Raw genomic sequence first — 12,453 nt, 5'->3', positions numbered from 1 at the left:
CTATTGTTTAATAAATATCCCCATTTGTGAAATGTATCAGCTCATTCGTGTCCTTTCCTCCATTGGCTTAGCGTGCTGCGTGTTGGAAAATTAGCAAGGCCGTTGTGCTGCCATAAGGGGACCATTGGACCGACGGATCTCGGTGACCATCCGCTCAGGTCACACGTGGTTCGAGTACGCCAGCGGCTCGTTCTGTACGGGTTCCGTCGAGGGTGTGGAGACTCGGTAAATCGCCACGTGGATATCTAGGTATTTTGAAAATTGGCAAATAACCCTGTACCACGTGGTAGAAATATTGATGCTTCATGGTCCGATAAGGGACCCGTACTTTTCGGACTTTCGCCGCACACGTTAGGTTGAGGGCTCGCTTGAGAAAGGGGCTCTGCGCTGTTAATGCTCGCGTGTCATCGTTTCCTCGCAGCGGCGCCGCACACGCTGGCCTCCGTGAGGATCCATCTCACAGGGAAGGTGCACGTGGCTCAGATTTACCTCAGGAATAATCGGAAAAGTAGAGTAGGGACGAAATGAAGAAGAAAATGATGTAAGCAAACCTAGCTATGAGATCATCGCAATGCATGCCCCTGTTGTCTCACAAGACAAAAGGGAAAGGACTATCCACACGTATATTAATGGAATAACTGTCTTGGGACCACTATCTGATGGATGCATGCAGTTCCGAGAACCGCAACAATATATATATATATATATATATATATATATATATATATATATATATATATATATATATATATATATATATATATATATATATATATATATATATATACATATATCAGATGTGTTTCACTCTGACATGTCTATTTTTATCCCCCGCCTCGTGGCGGAAGGGGGATATTGTTATCACCCGGGTCGTCCATCCAGCTGTCCGGCCGTCCGTCCGTCCATCCGGCTGGCTGGGCGTCAACATTATAGTTGTGAGTGCGATAACTCATAAACTGTTTGCCATATCGATTTGAAATTTGGGTCACACATGTACCACCTGAAAAGGAAGAACCCTATTGATTTTGGGCGTGGCCAGCTCCAAGATGGCCGACTGGGGCGGCGTCAACATTTATAGCTGTGAGTGCGATAACTCATAAACTGTTCGCCATATCGATTTGAAATTTGGGTCACACATGTACCACCTGAAAAGGAAGAACTCTATTGATTTTGGGCGTGGCAGGATCCAAGATGGCCGACTGGGGCAGTCGTCCGGCTGGCTGGCTGGGCGTCAACATTTATAGCTGTGAGTGCGATAACTCATAAACTGTTCTCCATATAGATTTGAAATTTGGGTCACACATGTACCACCTGAAAAGGAAGAACGCTGTTGATTTTGGGCGTGGCCAGATCCAAGATGGCCGACTGGGGCGGCCATCTTGAAGAAAATGTTTTTTCGCCATATCTATTTGAAATTTGAGTCACACATGTACCACCTGAAAAGGAACAACCACATTGATTTTGGGCGTGGCCGGATCCAAGATGGCCGACTCGGCGGCCATCTTGAAAAAATTGTTTTTTGTAATAAATGGAAAACCGCTTATCTGATTTCAATTATTTTTGGTTACTACGTTCCTCACCCCTGGGGAACTTTTTCGAGATGATGACCATATGGTGTCTTGTTTCCAATTCACCTCCCTCATTATCTGGAATATGCATGACCTTTTTCATTCAATGGTGGGGGATTCCCCATCTCTGATGGTATATTTGTTATCAGGCATCGTATTGTGATCTGATCCGTATTTTGTCCAGGCATCCAGGCCGTCCAATCTGACACATATTCGGGGATATTGTACCGACCTCATTAATCCTCCATAATTTTGCTGTACCTTTTTGAGGATACGCCTTAGCCTTCCAAATATCCCATTGTAAAAAGCATATGTTGCAGTAGTATGAGCAGCCATTTTTTATTTCAATGCACTTGATCCTTCAAATTATCAATACCAGGAAAATTGAAGTTTCCAGATTGCTTTGATGTGCTTCCGTTGTATGAATTCTATTTTGGTTTCAAGGTCTCAGTGGTGAGTCCACGTTTGCTCACCAATTACCAGATGAGTGATAAAGTTGCCTAGGTCTGCATTAAACAGTTTGAGAAGCTCGTGACATGTCACCAGCTGTTGCTGTCAATTATGAGTGCAAAGATTTTGAGGGATTTTGACAAACTTAATCAGATTTTGACAAACTTTAAAGATCTTGATGGTGAACCAGTAATTTGTGCCCAAATTGCATATCGTGATCACGGTGTTGTTATAGCCCAACCACATGATTCAATTCAACCTCTAAAATCCACCATGTCTAAACTAAGACCTTTTTGTGAATCGTCTATCCGAAATCGTTTGGGCAATGGATTACGGAGTAAAATTGGGCTGATCTGAACTCCACTAATAATCCTGATGAAATGGAAGAAATCATATATAGTACCCTTTATGATACAATACAAACGATGCTTTCAAGAGATAGAGCTTAATAGTCCAGGCGAAATAAGGTTTGATCAGGAACAAATTGCAACATAATTTTTTTTATCACAATGCATTTCTATGAGGTCCCTACAACACCATGCTAAAAGTCCTAAGAAATCCCTGTTGCGAAAATACGTCTAATTTGCATAAATCCAATATGGTGGCCAATTATTATCAATATTGTGCCATATCTTTGCTCACAGATGACATATTTGTGTGATTTCAACTTCTAGAATGGGTATTTTGTATACAAGGATGCATTTAGAATACTTTTATCCTTCCCTGGAACAAAATCTCATTTGCATAAATCCAATATGGATGCAAAATATCAATATTTTGCCATATATTTACTCTCAGACAACAGGTTTGAGCGGTTTATATTTCTAGAATATTTGAGGGGATAAAAGGCTAAATTTGGGATAGTTTAATATTTTGATTGGATGGGTTTAAATAAAATGATGGATGAATTTAATAAAATCCAATTTGGCCACCAAATATCGATATTTTGTGATCAAATTTATGACAGTCACTTCTTTAGCTAGTGTTTCATTGTAGGCATATTAATACCCTACTGAAGATGCCCATCAAGGTCATCATTATAGTCATCAGTGAAATCTGGTAGCTGTGAGTTGGCACAACTTGAAACACTGGCAACAACACAACACTGGCACATCAGTGAAAGTCTATGAATTCAACCAGCCAATTATTTTTGAGGTCAGCATCGCCGAAAAGGTCAACATAGGCCAGAGGTCAACAACTTAGGTGGTATTTCTAAAATCCTCAATTTTCATCCCATTGACTTGAAATTTGAAGAGGATTTGCACTTCACGTCACTGAATTTAACCACCAATTATTTTTGAGGTCAACATTGGTCAAAAGGTCAACATACACCGAATTTCTAAAATTGTCAATTTTCATCTGATTGACTTGAAATTTGAAGAGCATTTGCATATCAATCGCTGAATTCAACCACCAATTATTTTTTGAGGTCAAATTTGTTTTATGGATTTTGCAAGTATCATGTTCTGCACGACGTCGTCTTCATTGTTTTGTTTGTTTGTATGCAGGATTTCTCAAAAAGTTGTGGACGGATCCAAATGAAAATTTGTGGACAGGTTCAGTGTGTGACAAGGACGAACTGATTGGATTTTGGAGAAGATCCGGATCGGGATACTTGAATTTTTAAAGTGATTCTTCACCATTGAGTGATCTGGCCAAAAACGATTTTTAGCATGACATCTCAATAAGTTGTGGACGGATTCGGACAAAACTTGTTGAACATGTTGGGCGTGTGACATGGAAGAATTTATTCAATTTTGGTGAAAATCCGAATCCGTATCTGGAAACGAGAATTATTTAATTTTTAAAGTGATTCTTCACCATTGAGAAATAGGGCTAAAAACTATATAGTACTGCATAGCATGATATTTCAAAAATATATTTGGCCCGATGTGGTCTAGTCGATAAGGTATGACTTGGCGGAGGTATGCACTATACCGAGTGGCCTTCAAGTTTTAATTATGTTTTACCTTAACTTATGATCTTGGTACTTTTACATTTGTTATTAACTTGATTCTTCTTGCTGTTTTGATGTAACCATGTATCTATTAATCTTCTGACTGTCTTTACCAAAGATGTCTTTTTAAAAATAAACCGAAATGAAATGAAATGACCCACCTTACTAATACCTGGGACATGCCCAAGCATTCATGGATATTGGTGAAAACGCCATACAGTTTTTAAATTTTTGAAGTCTTGTGGGTATTTTGGTAACCTTAACCGTGCAATCTTCCACGATTAATGCCTCGACAATGGCAACAGTTTATTAGTCTGTTCCATATGTCACCCACCCGTGACCTGGAGTCATCGCCAAGGGACTCAAGCCCAAACTTGAAGTCGGCTACCCATTTGCAACTGGAGAATATGAGGGTACACTTTTGTCATACATGGCAACCATGCGTTCTTGGATTTCTTTGGAACTATTAGCCTTCTTCATGTCAAAATTTGATGATGCCCCATTGCCCAATTTTAGTAAGATTCATACACTTGTGACGCAGCAAAATTCTGCAATGCGGTGTTCTCCAAAACAAAAAATAAATAAGTAAATAAAACCGTCAGATTATATGAAACTAGAGGCATGTAAGAATAATACATGCAAGTTTATAATGAGGGATTACCTATGAATATTGGGCGTCAATGGCTAAAAATGTAAAGTTTTATCTGTTTTGCAAAGGTGCCAATTATTACCTCCACCTCCGAAGGTAGGAGGTTATGTTTTCACCCCTATCTGCTTGTTTGTCTGTTTGTGTGCAGGATATCTCAAAAAGTTGTGGATTAAGTCGGGTGAAATTTGTTGGGTGTGTGACAGGGACGAAATGATTCCATTTTGGTGAAGATCCAAATCTGGATCCGGATCCGAGAATTTTTTTTCATTAAAGTATGTATTTTTGAAGAAGTCACATAAACATCAACGTTTATCTGGTAGCAACTCCATCAACAGTGTATAAAGGGAAGTAAAACGGATGCTCCTACACTTTCACGCTCAATAAAGATTATTCAGTCGACCATAAAGCAGGATAATTTATAGATTTCCTTCCCAGCCTGATCCATGAGCATGAATAAAAGCTAAAATAAAAGAATGCATACTTTGCTTCATCTTGCCAAAAACAAAGAACAAATGTGATATTTTAAACAAAATCTTGGATGCTTCAATGCAGTCGAGGTAAGTATAATGTACGAGGTGTGTGTTCCGAAATATCCGAGCTTTCCCCAGTTATTGCTCTCTCGACTCCCTCCAAATTACACAACGGTCTATACTTAATGTCCTTCTCTATTATTCTTCCCTTCCTTTTATGAGGAAAATAATGTGTGATACAGTTTTGCAAAATAGGGACAAAAATATAGATAGGATCAGAAACCACATAAAGATGCAGATCACCTGGATATTGCTGTTCTAATTTATGTGCTTTGCTTGGTCCTCTTCTGGAACCATCTCCAAATGCATTGCTCATCCAGTTAATGAACTAACATTATCATCTTTCACCAGAATTTTAAATGTTTGATATTATGTCTCAAAACTGTGTTACCTTGTATTTGAACATGATTCGCATCGGAGTGCCCATCTCGGCCCACCTTTAGTGGGCAGTTTAGAGTGGTGATATTGTTACGAATCTGGAAGCCATTTGCACACAGACAGACAGCAGTCCCTAAGCTTAGTTATTTTGATAAGTGTGTGTTTATAGTTAGAATCCTTCCTTCTGTGTAATGGGAATTTCGTGTGTGTGCTACGAGTTATTTTATAGTTAGGTTATTACATCTCACCACCTGCCCATCACACTCCACCGGCACCGTTGGCTGCTCGTCCCTTGACTTGCCGAGAGGGGGACATCGCGGTCCCAGTCCTCGGCTTCCACGAACGTTCCACACGCAATGGGGCTTCACCACCATCCACCTTCCTCAAACACGTGTGGAGGGGAGGGGCGGCTTTCTCCGGGCATGGTCGAAACCCGGCCCAGGAAGGCTGTGCCCATAGGATCCTGGCCAATTAGAGGCGAACAGCGAGGTGTGCTGACCAAGGCCCTCCTCACTGAGAGAGGTCCATAAAGTTCCAGAGACGCTCTGAGGCGTTGGTGGAAAAACGGGAGTGGTGTGGACGAAAGGTCATTGTCGTTGTCGTGGTTGTTGTCGTTTGCATTGGCACGAGGAGTTCTGTGGACCCCGACGATTCACCACCCGAGCTCCGCCACGAACCACGAGTCCCCCACGTGCGACTGGGGATCAGGCCGACGACCTTTGTCAGGTGACGCATCGTGGGCGCACCTTCCCTCCGACGACCAGGTATAAGCCGAGCCTTGGTCCCCAGCTCGCCTTTCCCTCCTGAGCTGAGGGACCGAATAAAGACCCCACAGGGTCCATTTCCTGTGTGTCGTGTCGTGTCGTGTCTGATAAATAGAATTGTGAAGTGCTTTTTCCTTGTACATTGTAAATTGCCTGCATATTCGGATAACTCTGCTCTGTGTCTCCCTCCCGATTATTCTAATAAACCCCTGTTAAATGTACCAGCTCGTTTTCTGTGCTTTCTCCTATTGACACAGCACGGTGCGTATTGAGAATTAGTGAGGCCGTTCGTGCCGTAAATTGTTCATTTGGACCGACGGATCTTGGTAATCCCCACTCGGTTTACACCCGGATCGGGCTCGGAAAACGGCCCATTCCGCCCGAGGTTCGTTGAGGGTGTGGTTTTCCCCAGTAGTTAGACGACGTGGGTATTTAGGTATATTGAAATTAGGCAATTAACCCTACCCCACGCCGTCGAAATATTGGCGACCACGGTCCGATAAGGGACCCGTGACCTTTCGGACTTATCCGAGAGTCACGACCTAAATTCTGGGGTGTTTGGTGGAAACGACCCTACTGCTCCCCCTAGTGGTCGTTATCGCCACCGAACCCCTGCCCACAACAATATTTCCACAAAGTGATGCTTTCTTCTTCAGCATACTGCACACTTGAAAACAAAATTGGGATATACTGTAACCATATTTGGTCTTGCCGGCCTACACTGTAATGTTATTGTGCTAAAAATGCAACAAAACTAGAATTTTCCACAAAGTGATACAATACGTTTTCTGGGACAAACTGTACACCTGTCATGTCTGTCAGCATTCGTTGTTGGACATTAAAGATCCCATGATGTCCCTCATCAAGATTAGGCAAGCTGTCGCCAGCACCATGGCCAAATTACAAATTTCCGCCCGAACCAAAAGAGGGCATTACATCAACGGCACAGCCGTGCCCTGAGCCAATGATGCTACCCCACAGCCTTGTGCTGCATACATACGAAGAAGAAGACTACACCTGAAAATGATTTTTGATACATACGATAACCATATTTTGCCTTGTTGAATCACACTGTAAAGATTTGGTGATATAAAACACCAAGTGATCCATTTTATGCCTGGTGTTGGCTTAATGTTAAGGGTGGTGGGCTTGGGATCCTTGGGTCCTGAGTTCAAATCCTGCGCACCGTTGAATCAAAAGCCAGGTGGGGTTGACTCAGCCTGTCATCCATCTGACGGTCGGCAAAATGAGCACTGGCTTGCTGGGATGATTGAGCCATATGAGTATACTGCGTCGGAGTGGTGACCTGTCCAGGATTGTGCCCAATAGCCCAGCAGACTGCTTCAGCAGCACCAATGCTCTGTTCAGAGTATGGTCCCAAAGGATAAATGGATGGATCTATTTTGAAATTTTCATCACACACACACACACACACACACACACACACACACACACACACACACACACACACACACACACACACACACACACACACACACACACACACACACACTTGATGTGGTTGGGCCAATACATCGTTCAGTGACACAGCACAGCCAACCAATGTAACAAAGTCTGAGCAGACTCGACTCCCCAAATTTTAAAAACAAACAGGAAAGAGAGTCCTTCTCGGGTGACATTTCACTTGTGGTCCACAAGCCTTCTCAAGCCAAAAAACCCGGCTAAATGCACGTGGCCAAATCACTTCCGGTCACGTGTGTAAGCATGCGCACATCTTTTGGTCATCAGAATGTGGCAATGTCTCTCATGTGAGCTGTAAACTGCAGCCCCTGGCAATGGGGTGGGGCATGTGGCGAGCGGAAACTGCATGAGTGAAGCTGTGTTGAGTGAAGCCTGCCGTAGCAGGATACCTTGCCCAGTGACGTTCCATGCTAAGCTGTTCATTAAAGCTGTTGATCTCCTACCTTGAGACATAACCTTGTGGTTAGGGTGGTGGCTTGGGATCCTTGAGTCCTGAATTCAAGCCCTGTTGGCCACTGAGTTAACATCAGAGGGTTGACTCAGCCTGTCATCCTTCTGAGGTTGGCGAAATGAGCACCAGTATACTGGTAGTAGGAGCATTGCATCAGTGGCATCGCTGTGCCCCTAACCAGTGATACACCCAGCTGCCAAATAGGCAGCCCATGATGGGAACCTTGAGATATGGAGTCATCTTATTGTAATGTCAATCATCATTTGAAACCCACTGATTCCTGTCCATTAACATTTTTTTTTTTTTAAGATCTCGTATTGTAATTATGCAAATGCACAGCTAACTGTGCATACCCCAGTACCACCGGATTGTTAAAAGACTATCTTTCTGTTTGGCATGTGGGTCAGGATCGGGGTGTGGGTTGATGCACAATCTGCATATGCGGTGCATGTACTGGTGAAAGATGAGTGTGCATCATTGTGTGATGGCGTGTTAGCAATGTGTGGAGTAGTGCGTTGTGGTGGTGTTGTGAGTACCAAGACTATTATTGAACCTACCTTTATCCTTGTTCTTTCGACATCCCCTTTTCGATGCTTTAACCAATGGGTTGTACTGTATTGGGAGATCAGTGGTTTTGTTTGTTGAACCACCTGTCTGTTCTTTAACATGCCAGACTTCAAGCATCAATCGCCGGTGTTTGTTTGGCCGTGACATCGAGTACGTGGGTTGCTCCTAGGTCCAGTTGATGCCCTGTTTGTACGTAGTGCCGTGCAATTTCTGACTGACCTGTTACCCAATCGCATTGCCCTTTTATGCTTATCCAGCGGTGTATGTAGATTTTTTTCCCCGTTTCTCCGATTATATGCCCCCCTGTCCCCCGCCCCTTGCAATCCTTGCACATGGTGCTATCCACAACTCCTGACTTGCCAGTCACCTGTATTGCATCTTTCTTTTGTTAAAACTGATGCAGTATGTTTGTTTGTTTTTTTCTGGGACAAACTGTACACCTGTCCATACATATCTCTAAGCTAACCTGCCAGACAGGAAGACTCTCTTTCCTGTTTAATTCTAAAATTTGGGGAATAGAGTCTACTCGGACTTTGTTAGGTTGGTTCTCTGTGGTGTGTATCTGAACAGTATATCCATATATGCATTAATATATAGACTTTCATATTGAATCACATGAGTGAATTTATCCAATCTATCATTTGACAAGTCGATAATATGGAAGCATTAACTCCTTTAGGTGTGTCTGTGCAATGGCTATGTTCAAGGAAATGGGAAAGGCAACATTTATGCACAAATTCTGGGTCGGATTCTACTTTCCCTCATCTTTATTAATCAGGTGGATGGTGCTTGGTCTGTGATGGACATCTTTCGTGAATGCACACATCATCTCCTACTTGTACAAGTTCTACTACTACTTCTGCTACTCTTTTAATGGCTCCAGTTATCCCACCTTATTGAGGGATCGGCTGAGGGACGTTTTTGACCATATGTCTTTCACGAACCAGTTAGCCAGGACTGATGGTGGCAGGGATTTGTAATTTGTTCCAGATGCCGGCAACAGCTACTTTTCACGAAATACACCAAGGGATGTTCATCGTTCATCAACAACCACTGCTGATGGGCAGGTCCTTTGGCTCAATGTCCCTTTGATGGGGAGTGCACAGTTTGTCTCACGCTGCATGTGAAACACCAATGTGACAGTTTACTTCATGCTATAGATGTTTTTCTAGGTCAAGATGCATATCTCTAAACTAACCTGCCAGCACTGCACTTGGCAATGTGTAAGTGTGTGTCATTATTTTATTTCAGTTTTAAATAAATATGACTTGCCTTACAAGGTACTTTGGTGCAGGAGGAGGCCATTCGGCCCATCAAGCCTACACAATGGTTACCATCGTAACCAGCATAAAGTTGTTTGTCCATGATCTATCCTTTTTAAATGCAGAGCGTCAAGCAAAGAAACAGCGTGTCACCTTCTTAAAGTGTTTGGTATGACTCAGCAAGGGTTCGGACTGCCAACATCCCAGAATTAGAGCAGACGCTCTAATCATTACACCACCGAGACTTCAGATTTTGTTTATTCTCTGCCTCCACTGCTCTCTGTTCTATAGTCAACCACTACACTACTGAGCCTAAACGGAAGAGTGTGGTGCTTGTCAATTTGAATCACCTTGTGTTTTGAGCTGTTTTGTTCCTCTCCTCTTCTTCTTTTTCGTGAACATTGTTCCTGAGTGTTCAATCCCAGTCTTCTTCCTTCCATTGCTTCAGCTTTGGTGGTACACCACCATCTCTCCTCCCTTCTCTCTACTTGTGATGTTTTCTACCGCTATTAACACCTCACAACCATCTTCCCTGCCCCACACCCTCACCCCTCCCCATCTCACCTATCCTACAATCATGCATAGGTTGTTTGTCACATCAAAGACCATCTTTGTATATTTGTGTACTTATAGCAACCCATTGATTTTATAAAAGGACGAGCAGGGTATGCTTACACATTGTAAGCAATAACGAACCCCCATTTTCTTGGGTCGCTCACCTGCATTTTTTTTCATTTATTTACATTTTCATTTGAAAGTTCTGTGTTTTTTTTTTCTCCCGGTGTACCCACTTCGATATCTGTCGGCACGTGAAATTACCATGCTTCATCATTGTCTAGGGTTGCTCAGCTGCATTTATTTTTTTTTCATTTATTTATATTTTCATTTCTTTCCAACAGTTCTGTGATTTTTCTCGGTGTATTGGCTTCGATGTCCCTGGTCACGCAAAATTACAGCTTTCTACATCACCCGGAAGGTACCGAACATTAAATCAGTGTAGCAATCATACAATGTGTAATCATAACTCTGACACAGACTCATTTACCTGTAATGTGTGCCTGCACCACCCTCCATAATTACATGTAAGGCAATAAGTTGACCAACATGAAGCAGTTTAACTGGATCTGTGATCCATTCGCTTCACCTGCAGTGGCATTAGTCAAGGAGCTTTGTCTAATGGCGTGAGAGGAATTTAGACCTTAGGAGCGAACACACTCTCAAACCTAAGTTCAATGAGGTACCTATGGACGCATTTTGGCTGCTTTTGTTAAAACATCACCCAACCATCTCTGATCACGCTATTATTTCATTTTTGTATACAAGGTCAAGGCTCGTGAAAGAGCTAGTACACTGAATGAATGTATCAAGACGCAACAGAACAGAAGCAACAGAGTTCAGGTGTGCCAAGGAAAGACTTTGTACGACAGAGGATGCCCAGTCAGTGGATGGCTTTGGAGGCCAAATTTGAAATGTGGTTCTCCCAAGAAAGATCATGGCTGATAGTGAGACCTAGGAGTTTGAGTGACTGAACTTTCTCAAGAAGTATTGTTAATAAAGAAAGTAACTTTTGTCATACAGTCCTTTCAGAGAGAGATAGTGTGTGAGTGAGATTATTCAGGATTGAAAGACATAGTCCAAGTGCTTGACCATCTTGTGATTTTGTAAAGGTCTGAAGAGAGGGAAGAGGCTGCAGCCTTCCTATCTGAAGGATGAGGGATGTCACGTTGAGAGCCACATGTTGGCGATGACAGTACAGTAAGTCGGTAAGCCATAAGTAGAATTAACAACATACCTTTGTGAAGTGAGCTTTTCAACATTGACACTTATCAAGAACAACAAGAGGTCATGTCTAAAGAGCCTGGATCAGGAACTTTGTGTCGCTCTTTCCAGCATAGAACCGAACGTTAAGTGCCTATTTTTCTTAAGACAGGCAAAAGTTTTTCACTCGCATCAAATGAGAGTTTGGGCCTTCAATTTCTCATTTGATTGTTTCATAGGAACAGTTTAAATCAATGATTTGGCTGAACTGTGATCTTTAAATGACATATTCGAGAGAGCTGTTTTGAAAAAGATTAAGTTTGTAATCTCCTTTATTGGCAGAATGGTGATGAGAATTTTCTTTCATAATAAAACTTCAAAAACAAATTTATATTATTGTTTGAAATATTTCGAAAAAACATTTGAAATATTTAAATGATTTTAAATCCACCACATTTATAATTTACTGATTTCAGTGGAAAAAGGTAATTTTTACTTTTCCTTCCAATGACTAGTGGGTGATGAAAATATAATACACATTGACACGGTGCAATATGGTTCGGTGTGCTGCGAGCATCGAGAAAACTCGAAAATGTGCCGTGAAATTAAAAAAAAAACCAACATCATAACTGTGCTC

Source organism: Eptatretus burgeri, chromosome 7 (genome assembly GCF_056783735.1).
Source record: "Eptatretus burgeri isolate ZD-2024b chromosome 7, Ebu_testis_v1, whole genome shotgun sequence".
NCBI lineage: Eukaryota > Metazoa > Chordata > Myxini > Myxiniformes > Myxinidae > Eptatretus > Eptatretus burgeri.
This window is presented reverse-complemented; position numbering follows the sequence as displayed.